General features: G+C 48.9%; 1 protein-coding gene and 1 pseudogene across 3 annotated transcripts in view; one reads left to right on the plus strand and one right to left on the minus strand.

The window, feature by feature from the left end:
• LOC135971370 (SH3 domain and tetratricopeptide repeat-containing protein 1-like) overlaps positions 1-7,269 on the minus strand; it is a 40,985-nt gene extending 33,716 nt beyond the window's left edge. For 2 of the 3 annotated variants that reach the window (XR_010587528.2, XR_012413976.1), the window contains exon 1: positions 5,704-7,269. The gene's annotated coding sequence lies outside the window, so the exon portion shown is untranslated. Of the gene's footprint in view, positions 1-1,988; positions 2,665-5,703 lie in introns of those variants that run through there. The other variant, XR_012413975.1, reaches the window with a different exon arrangement.
• Positions 7,270-8,202: 933 nt separating this feature from the next.
• On the plus strand, positions 8,203-9,641 carry LOC135971369 (uncharacterized; annotated as a pseudogene).
• The last annotated feature ends 650 nt before the right edge of the window (positions 9,642-10,291 follow it).

Below are 10,291 nucleotides of genomic sequence, written 5' to 3' on the forward strand. Positions count from 1 at the left end.
AAGGCCTGTGTTTCAGCCACACCATCTGGTTGCTGCCCCAAGGCTCAATGGGCAAGTAACAGATCACTCCGATTGCAGAGGCTTCAGAAATGCCTTCCACCATGGTACAATGGACGGTTCGCTCTCAGAAGGGGAGGCAGGGGTGGAATCAGCACACAGTTCTGCTAGGTTTCTCATGCAGGGCACAGACTATGTGTATTTTGTGCCTTGCTTTGCAGTTGAAATGTCTCCTGCCCCCTGTACAACAGCTTTCTTTGTCCTCTCCACATAAAAGTACAACTGAGGTCCTCAGGGGAAGGCAGTGATCACTGCCCTGTGCCACACCTGACTGATGTCCAAACAAGTGGACACACAGGCTCTTCTCTTATGGCCCAGGCTGCCCCCATCTGCTAAGCATCAACAACTACACATAGGATTTGCAGAACATGAATGACATGGAGGTGACTGCTTTATCTCTGTTGAAAACTTACTGCACTCTCTTAAAAAAGGGAATTCAGGAAAAACTGAACATTTGAGGCTGGCTGGCTGTAATCTTCAGCTGCTGAGAAAGCCTCAGCTGCTCGGTTCCACTGTGGAAATCCAACTCCTCCCTCAAAGTCCAACTCAAGTACACCTCCTCTGCGGTGACTGCCCCTTCCTCCCTTTCACAAGCATGTGTTCTCTCTGCAGTCCCAGAGCATTCTATCGCCACCTCTGGAGCCACACTGTCCCAGCCTACAGCCAGCTCAGCGCACAGCTGCCTCTCCCTTTGTGTACCTGCAGGCCCCACCTGGGCTGGAAGGCTGCCTCCTTCTCCTCCGCACAGAGGCGGCACTCAGGAACTACTGAATGAGGGAGGGAGTGGATGAGCAAGATCAGCCAAGGGCTACAGGGAGTGACCTGCAGCTCCCAGCAGGAACAGCCCCTGCCCTGCCAATCCGGAGGTGCTGGCTCTGTTCTCAGCAGGGCCACTAAAAGCTCCCTTATAACAGCTCTAGGACACGACGGTCAACTTGGTGTCAGGCCCTAGAGACACCGAAACTCCTAACAAATAAAGAGGCCGCGTATGCAGCATGCTCGTTAAAAGCACAGGCTTCGGAGTCAGAGCTTGAATTCCGCTTATTATGTGACCTTGAGCAAGTTACTCAATGCATCAGTCTCATTTTGTCACCGGCAAAATGAGGACATTATCTGCCACACAGTGTTGCTGAAAAAGTAAGAGAGGTGACAGACGCAAAGTGCTTGGCACTTACTTACTCTTATTGGTTTATTACAAAGAAGAGAACACGGGAACAGCCAAATGCAAGAGAGGCACAGGGCACACCACGGGGCAGAGAGGTCGAGGCTCCCATGCCTGGAAGTGCCACCTCCCCAGCACCAAATGAGTTCACCAAACCAGAAGCTCCCCAAACCCAGTATTTAGAGGGTTTTATGGAGTTTTAATAACATCAACATGATTAAGTCACTGGCTACCCGTGACTAGCTCAATCTCCAGCCTGTCTCATCTCCCCTCCCAGAGGTAGGTGTGGGGCTGACATGTCCAACTCTATAATCATGACTCATCTTTCTGGCAACCAGCCCTGATCCTGAACCTGTCTAGGGGCCGAAGCCCCCTGTCATCTCATTATCATACAAAAGACACTCCTATCGCCCCAGAGATTCCCAAAGTCTTAGAAGCTCTTGTGTCAGGTATTGAAACCTAAGACCAAATATTATAACCAATGATGTTCCTATCACTCAGGAAATTACAAGGGTTTTAGAAGCTGTGGGCCAAAAACCAGGAAGAATACTAAATATATACACTATTATACTATGTATCCCACTATCACAATAATTTTTTTTGAGACAGAGTCTACCTCTGTTGCCCAGGTTGGAGTGCAGTGGTGCAATCTCAGCTTATGGTGCGATCTCAGCTCACTGCAACCTCCACCTCTCAGGTTCAAGCAATTCTTGTGCCTTATCCTCCTGAGTAGCTGGAACTACAGGTGTGCAACACTACAACTGACTAATTTTTGTATTTTTTAGTAGAGACGGGGTTTCACTGTGTTGGCCAGGCTGGCCTTCAACTCCTGGCCTCAAGTGATCTGCCCACCTCGGCCTCCCAAAAATCTGGGATAAGTCACGAGCCACCGTGCCTGGCCTCACTAGCACAATAATTATACTGAGAGGATGGGGGAGAAAAACGTGGGCAACAGGAGGAGCGGGGAAGGTAAGCAGCCTGAATCCTTGTCTTCCATAGTAGGACACCTCCCTGTCTTTCACACAATCTAGAAGAACGAGCTAAAACATAAACACAGTAACCTCCAAGGAGCAGGGATCAGAGTGGAGAAGGGTAAGGTGGGGGATTGCTGGGTTTTGTCCTAAGCCTTGTTAATTTCTGACTCTTAGAACTGTAGGCCTGTACAACTTTGCTAAAAATGAGTATTTACCTGTAATCCCAGCACTTTGGGAAGCCAACGTGGGCGGATCACGAGGTCAGGAGATCGAGACCATCCTGGCTAACACGGTGAAACCCCGTCTCTACTAAAAATACAAAATACTAGCCAGGCGTGCTGGCAGGCGCCTGTAGTCCCAGCTACTCAGGAGGTTGAGGCAGGAGAATGGTGTGAACCCAGGAGGCGGAGCTTGCAGTGAGCTGAGACTATGCCACTGCACTCCAGCCTGGGCGACAGAGCGAGACTCCATCTCAAAAAAAAAAAAAAAAGAGTATTTAGTTTTTAAACAAAATCTGATATTTGACCAACAACAATAGTATATTAAGTGATATGGTTTTTTGTTTTTGTTTGAGAGAGGGTCTTGCTCTGTTGCCTGGGCTGGAGTGCGGTGGTATAATTCTAACTTACTACAGCCTCAAATTATTGGGATCAGGTGATCAACCTCTCGAGCAGCTAGAACCACAGGTGTGCACCACCATGCCCAGCATTCTTTCTCTCTTTTTTTTTTTTTTTTTGGTAGAGGTGGAGGTCTTGCTATGTTGCTGGTCTTAAATTGCTGACCTCAGTGGATCCTACTGCCTCAGCCTCCCTAAGTTCTGGGATTACAGGTGTGAGCCACCACACCAGGCCAAAGTGGTGTATAATAAAATTTTTTGGAATCCAACCACTTTGAAAAAGTATGGAGAGCTATAAATCATCTCCCCATAAACACACATGGATGCAGATACACAAAATTGTTGCACAGGATTTTGGGGACTTCATAAAGTCCTGAAAGCCAGGTTAAAAACCTTAGGACTATACATTCTGGTTTCTTTTTTTTTCTTTTTTTTTTTTTTTTGAGACAGTCTTGCTTTGTCATTCAGGCTGGAGTGCAGTGGCGTGATCTCCGCTCACTGCAAGGTCTGCCTCCCAGGTTCACGCCATTCTCCTGCCTCAGCCTCCCGAGTACCTGGGACTACAGGCGCCCGCCACCATGCCCGGCTAATTTTTTGTATTTTTAGTAGAGGCAGGGTTTCACCATAGCCAGGATGGTCTCAATCTCCTGACCTCGTGATCCACCCTCCTCGGTCTCCCAAAGTCTGGGATTACAGGCGTGAACCACCGCGCCCGGCCCTAGATTCTGGTTTATTAAAGGAAATGCATTTCAAGTCAGAGTTTGTCATTTATTGCACAGGAAAATAAAAACTTAGTTAAGAAAATCAAAAACACCCACATGATAAAATGAGGTCCTACTTGGTTTTAAACTACTTGGTGACCACCATCAGTTGTTTGCTTGACCACAGGATGCACCTAATTCCTAACTATGAATAAAGGTACAAACATTGTTTATTGGGCTTTTGGCTTCAGCCTTGAAACAATCAGATTCTCTCAAACTCAGGAATGTGAATCGCTGTTGGGTTGATGCAGCTGTTTCCATTCTAGAAATGGACCTGGAATCATGTACTTTTCGCCCATGAAGAGTCCTTTGTGCAAAACTTGAAAAGGGAAGGTCCCAAATTCCCCATATGGTATTTCTTCCAGTAGAGGAATTACTCTAATGACTTCTTAGCAAAACTTACATGATCAGGGCAGGCCATCAAAATACTCCAGAAAACAAAGTTTAGCTCCATTTCTGATGGACCTGTCTCCACTGCTATCAGTCTCACCAACAGCCTCACATCAAGTCAGAGGAACGGTTTTTTCATTTAAGAAGGATCTTCATGGCTGGGTGTGGTCGCTCACGCCTGTAATCCCAGCACTTTGGGAGGCCAAGTTGGGTGGATCACGAGGTCAGGATTTTGTGACCAGCCTGGCCAACATACTGAAACCCCGTCTGTACTAAAAATACAAAAATTAGCCAGGCTTGGTGGCACGTGCCTGTGGTCCCAGCTACTTAGGAGGCTGAGGCAGGAGAACTGCTTGAACCTGGGAGGTGGAAGTTGTGGTGAGCCAAGACTGCACCACTGCACTTCAGCCCGGGCAAGAGAATGAGACTCCGTCTCAAAAGAAAAAAAAAAAAAAAAAAAAAAAGGACCTTCATGTTCCTGCCAACTTGCAAAAAAATTAAATAAATAAATAAATAAATAATTGATATCTGTTAACCAGAGGTGACAAAAAGCACCTCCCAGGCTGCTGTAGTAAGTGGATCCGTAACTGTGGTGGGAGATTCCAACCCCCGAGACCTGTGACTATGTCGTGCAGCAAAAGGGCTTGGCCACAGGCCTTAGGAAGAGTATCCTGGGCTATCCAGGGAGGTCCAATCTAATCCCATGAGCCTCTAAGAGCATAGAACTGGCCAGGCGCGGTGGCTCACACCCGTAATCTCCACACTTTGGAAGGCTAAGGCAGGCAGATCACGAGATCAAGAGATGGAGACCATCCTGGCTAAAATGGTGAAACCCATCTCTACTAAAAATACAAAAATTAGTTGGGTGTCATCGCGGGCAACTGTAGTCCCAGCTACTCAGGAGGCTGAAGCAGGGGAATCACTTGAACCCAGGAGGTAGAGGTTGCAGTGAGCTGAGATCATGCTACTGCACTCCAGCCTGGGCAACAGTGCGAGATTCCATCTCAAAAAAATATTTTAAAATAGGGAATAGAACTTTCTCCGAGTGCAAGAAGAGAAATGCACAAAGGGGAACTGGAGAGCCTGACCAGGTCCCTGGCCTACCTAGTCCTGAGCTGATGGGACCACGTACAAAGACCAGATAGAGGCCTCAGGAGCTGAGGGCAGCTCCCAACAGATGGAGAGCAAGGGAACAGACACCTCAGTCCTGCAACCACAAGGAACTATATTTGGCCAAAAGCACTTGGAAACAATTCTCCAGTGAGGAATGCAGCCCAGCCCACATGGTGATTTTTGCCCAGTCACATCCACGTCAGTCTTCTGCCCCATAGAACTGTGAGATGATACAATTTCAATTGTTTTAAGCCACTAAATTTGTGGAAATGTGGTAAAGCAGCAACAGAAATGAATACAGTGATTCACGTGGAAACCCCTAGAAGAGTTCCTGGCACAGTGTTGACACCTGACAAGCGTTTCCTGATTTCCTTACATCGCAAGGCAGGGCTGGCCACACTCCATCCAAAACAATAAATGATAGACTTGTTCTGACAAAACAGATTCAGTGAATTATAAATGGCCCAGAACACCTACAAATTTTAGGTTTCAGGTAAGTGATTGCCTTTCTTTTCACTTAGAAGCCTCCCAATGCTCATCTTACTGATAAACTCTAAGTACCAGGCAGGAGACTAAACACCAGACAAACCCAGCCCCAGATGCCCCAAGGGAGCCCATCCCAGCACTCACTCTCCGCTGCACTGAAATGATGTCCAGGTCAGTTTATCCCACTAGACCAAGAACTCCAGCTCTCCACGTGTGAGTCACCAGTGCTGCCTCTGCATCTCTGCTTCTAGGATGGTGCTTCTGCACTTCACAGGAAATCTGTATCAATGTTTGTCAACACTATATATGACAGTGTCACTTAATATCTGCACAGAAAACATAAATTCTTTGAGGACCAGGGCTGGGTTTATTAGCCTTTGTAATCCCACTGCCACTGTCTGAGACATCAGAGGCACTCGGTAGAAGTTGGTGAAGAGAAAGAAAAGGCAGAGGAGAGACAGGAAAGCAGGACCAACACCGCAGACACAGATTCTGAGGTGGCCGGAGGAGAGGCAGGGCAGAGAAACTTCCTGGATGCTGGAATGGGGTTCACTGTGATATCTGCTGCTGGATTTCAAATGTCAAAGGTGACGCTTTGCTGACCTTGACCTCTGACTGCCCTTTAGCTTTCCCAACCTCAACACAGGGCACTTAGAAACTGCAATGTCAAGAAATTATGCTTCATTAAAGCATGGGAATGTTATTTACATGGACGTTCATTACTGAATTTTTTACATGGGAATGTAAATAATTGAAGAGATTGTTAAAGATTAAATCATGCACATTCAATAACTTTGTAAAATATTAATGATAACTGAAACACAAATTTTGATGTTCCCCAAAAATGCTAAAATATAAAAAAATACTGGCCAATTAAAGATAGAAAACAATCCTAATGCAGCTCCCCAACAGACACATTAAAACTTCTCTATACATTAAATATTTCGGATTTCAAAGGAAAACCCAGATTCATTCCATTCTTAATATGGCGTTAAAAAAAAAAATCTTAGGTAATACAATATTTCATTTAAAATTTACAAAATTCCATTACATTCATTATTTCATTTGATCCTCAAAACAATCTCCTGAGTTAGGCAGAACAGGTATTATTAACAACTAACTCCATTTTACAGGTAAGGGAACTGAAGTTCAGCAAGTACTTGGGCTTAACAAAAGCTTTAATAGGGCCACATATCAAAACCAAATCCTCTGCTCAAAAGAACTAGAATAAGTTATCTTTTACATATTATTCATACTTATATCCTGTCAATATCCAAAAATGTTTTGAGGTAGCCTGCAATAATAGACACCTATCCAATAAAAACATTAAAACGAAAAACAGGGGGAAAAAAAAACAGCAGGTGACATGGGAGACAGACGAAGGTAGATAGCAAAGACTGAGACTTATAATCTAAGAAAACTTCATCTCTGACCTTCCAGTTCCAGGGAGATAACGCTAAGGAAACAAGATGGTTTATAGACTCATAAACTGACAAAAGAGAGGTTGCATCAGTTCTTAACTCTGAAACACTCCTAGCAGCCACAGCAAATCTCTAGGACAACATACCAATGGCATCAAAGCAAGAGTATACTTCGGGATAGAGTGAATTAAGTTCCCTGTTTGGGACCCAGGCCAGGGCTAGAGAAAAGAACTCTGAAATGTAGAGCTCAAAAATACATCCTCTGTCGGCCAGGCGCAGTGGCTCACACCTGTAATCCCCAGCACTCTGGAAGGCCGAGGCGGGCAGATCACGAAGTCAGGAGATGGAGACCATCCTGCCTAGCACAGTGAAATCCTGTTTCTACTAAAAATACAAAAAATTAGCCGGGCATGGTGGCAGGCGCCTATAGTCCCAGCTGCTTGGGAGGCTGAGGTAGGAGAATGGAGTGAAGCCAGGAGGCGGAGCTTGCAGTGGGCCAAGATCCTGCCACTGCACTCCAGCATGGGCAACAGAGCAAAACTCCGTCACCAAAAAAAAAAAAAAAAAAAAAAAAACATATATATATATATATATATACCCTCTGTCTTCTCCATACCCATGTGTCCCCTTCTGTGAGAGACTTCCTTACACCATTGCGGGGAAGAGAATTTTTCTCTGCTATATTTGCTTGAAAGAATTAAAGGTGTAGGGCAAAAATTTTTGGAAATTATGTAGTTTACGATCCTCAAAAGTGAGAAAAATGAAGCCCAGAAGAGAAGGCCTTCCAGGAAAATTCCAGAGCCAGAGGTAGACCCAGTACATTGTTTTTGTTTTTGTTTTGAGAGGAAGTCTCACTCTATGGCCCAGGCTGGAGTGCAGTGCAGCCATTTCACTCACTGCCACCTCCGCCTCCTGGGTTCAAGCTATTCTCCTGCCTCAGCCTCCTGAGGAGCTGCGATTACAGGCGCCCACCACCACACCCAACTAATTTTTGTATTTTTAGTAGAGACAGGGTTTCACCATGTTGGCCAGGTTGGTCTCCAACTCCTGACCTCAAGTGATCCGCCTGCCTAGACCTCCCAAAGTCCTCGGATTACAGGCGTGAGCCACCGTACCAGGCAGACCTGTTAAGTTTTAATCAAGTACTCTGAACTATGCAACAAACGCTAGGAAGTAATAGAAAAAAAATTAATCTAAAAACCCTCTGGAGAGTCAAGGAATTGCAGATTTAAAATAGCACGAATACTTGGATTCACGGTATTGAAAAAGGACCTCGCATTTACCCACGCGCGCGGGTCCACGCAGCCACCTATATAGGTGACAAAACACTCAGGAAGCCCTCATGCGGGGCCGGGAAAGAGCCCCCACGCAGAGTCACGGACTCCCTCGTCCGAAGGTCCGCGCAGTCCCCTCGGTGAGTCTAGGGAAGCAGTCTCGCTGCGAGGGAGGGCGAGGAGGGCGGCGGAGTCTCCCTCTCGCGGTGGCCCGGACCCCGCCCCACGAGTGGGCCCTCGCAGGGCCCCCTCTGCTGCACGCGGGGACCAGCCACGCTGCGGGGAACCGGGCAGAAGCCAGCGCCTGGGTCCATGCAGTCCCCTCCGCGGCAGACGCGGGGAGCCGGGGAGCAGTAGGGACCGGCCCTCACCCGCAGGGCGACCAGGACACCCCGCGGGCCCACGAGGTACCGCAGCAGGCGCTAAGCCCCCGGTGCCGCCCAAGGCCGAGACAAAGCCCTGGAGCAAGGACCCCGGATCCCAACCTCAGACCCTGCGGAGCCCAGCTCGGAGCCGCCAGGCGCGGGGCAGAGACCCCCGCCCGGTCCGGAGACCCCGTCGCCCGTCGCGCCCTCTCACCTCAGGCTGCCGCCTCGCAGCGCTCGCTCCTCGCCGCGGCGCCTGGGCCGACTGGAGCGCAGCTGAGCAGCCGACAGAGCCGCGGCAGCCTCAACAATGGAGCCCCGGGGCGGGGCCGCCGTCGCCGCTTCAGCCCGTGTTCCCCGCTCAGGATCCGGCTCGGATCAACGAGCTGCAGCTGGCGCGGGGTTGCGGCCGGGAAACACACCGCGCAGGTGCACACGGCCCAGCCCGCCGCCCGCAGCCCCGCCCCCAGCGGAGCCGGGCGCCCAGGGCCCGCCCCCCGGGCAATGGGGAGCGAGCTGCGCGGAGAGGGCGGGGCCTGGGGGAACAAAGGCAGGTTGGGCGGGGCGGCGCTGGGACTGGGCGTGCGGTGTCCCGCGGGAGGACCGGACCCAAGAGCTGGCCGGATCCTGGCCTCCTAGAAGACCCAGCTCAACGTCCACCTGCAGTCTGCCCTACAGGACGCGCTCATCTCAAGCCCAGAACTCAGGCTTTTAGGGCAGAGAGCGAGAGACAGGCTTGCTTTACAAAAAAGGAAACTGAGGTTCAAGGAATAGGATTGCCTGCTGCCCGAAGTCACGTAGTCCCATTCACTCGTTCACCTTGTCATTCAGCAAACATTTGGAAGCACGTATGGTGGGCGTTAGGAGTGAAGTAGGGCCAGGCGCGGTGGCTCGCTCCTGTAATCCCAGCAGTTTGTGGGACGGAGGCAGGTGGATCACTTGAGGCCAGGAGTTCGAAACCAGCCTGGCCAACAAGATGAAACCCCATCTCTGCTAAAAATAAAAAAACTTAGCCGATCGTGGTGACGCGTCCCTATGGTCCCAGTTACTGGGAAGACTGAGGCAGGAGAATCGTTTGAGCCCGGGAGGTGGAGGTTGCAGTGAGCTGAGATGGTGCCACTGCATGCGCTCCAGCCTGGGCGACAGAATGAGACTCTGTCTCCAAAAAAAAAAAAAAAAAAAATTAATAGAGGGGAAGTAAAAACGAACTTAGGCCTTCCCTGAAGGAGCTCGGCCAAGGAGTACCTGAAATGTCTCTGCATCTCTTTAAGGTCTGATAAAGGAACCAGGAGCAAGCGCTAATCACTTCCCTTTCCTACCTCAGAACTTTCATGTGTTTGCTGTTCCCCGCCTGAAATGCCAAGTACCAATGGTATTTATTTATTTATTTATTTATAGAAATGAGGTCTCCCTATGTTGCCCAGGCTGGTCTCAAACTCCTGGCCTCAAGCTATCCTCTCGTCTCAGCCTCCCAAAGTATTGGGATTGCAGGCATGAACCACTGTCCCAGCCCTGATCGTCTTTAAAACGTCTTTCCTCATCTTATTTGAGTTTCCTGCTCCATGTGACCCCACACCCTTGGTTTCCCTGTACTTCCATAGCTGCTCCTCGGTGGGTCCTGGGGACCCACCCCCTTCTCTGCCCAACTTGTATATGTCTGGACTCAGGCCAA

Source organism: Macaca fascicularis, chromosome 6 (genome assembly GCF_037993035.2).
Source record: "Macaca fascicularis isolate 582-1 chromosome 6, T2T-MFA8v1.1".
NCBI classification, from domain to species: Eukaryota; Metazoa; Chordata; class Mammalia; order Primates; family Cercopithecidae; genus Macaca; species Macaca fascicularis.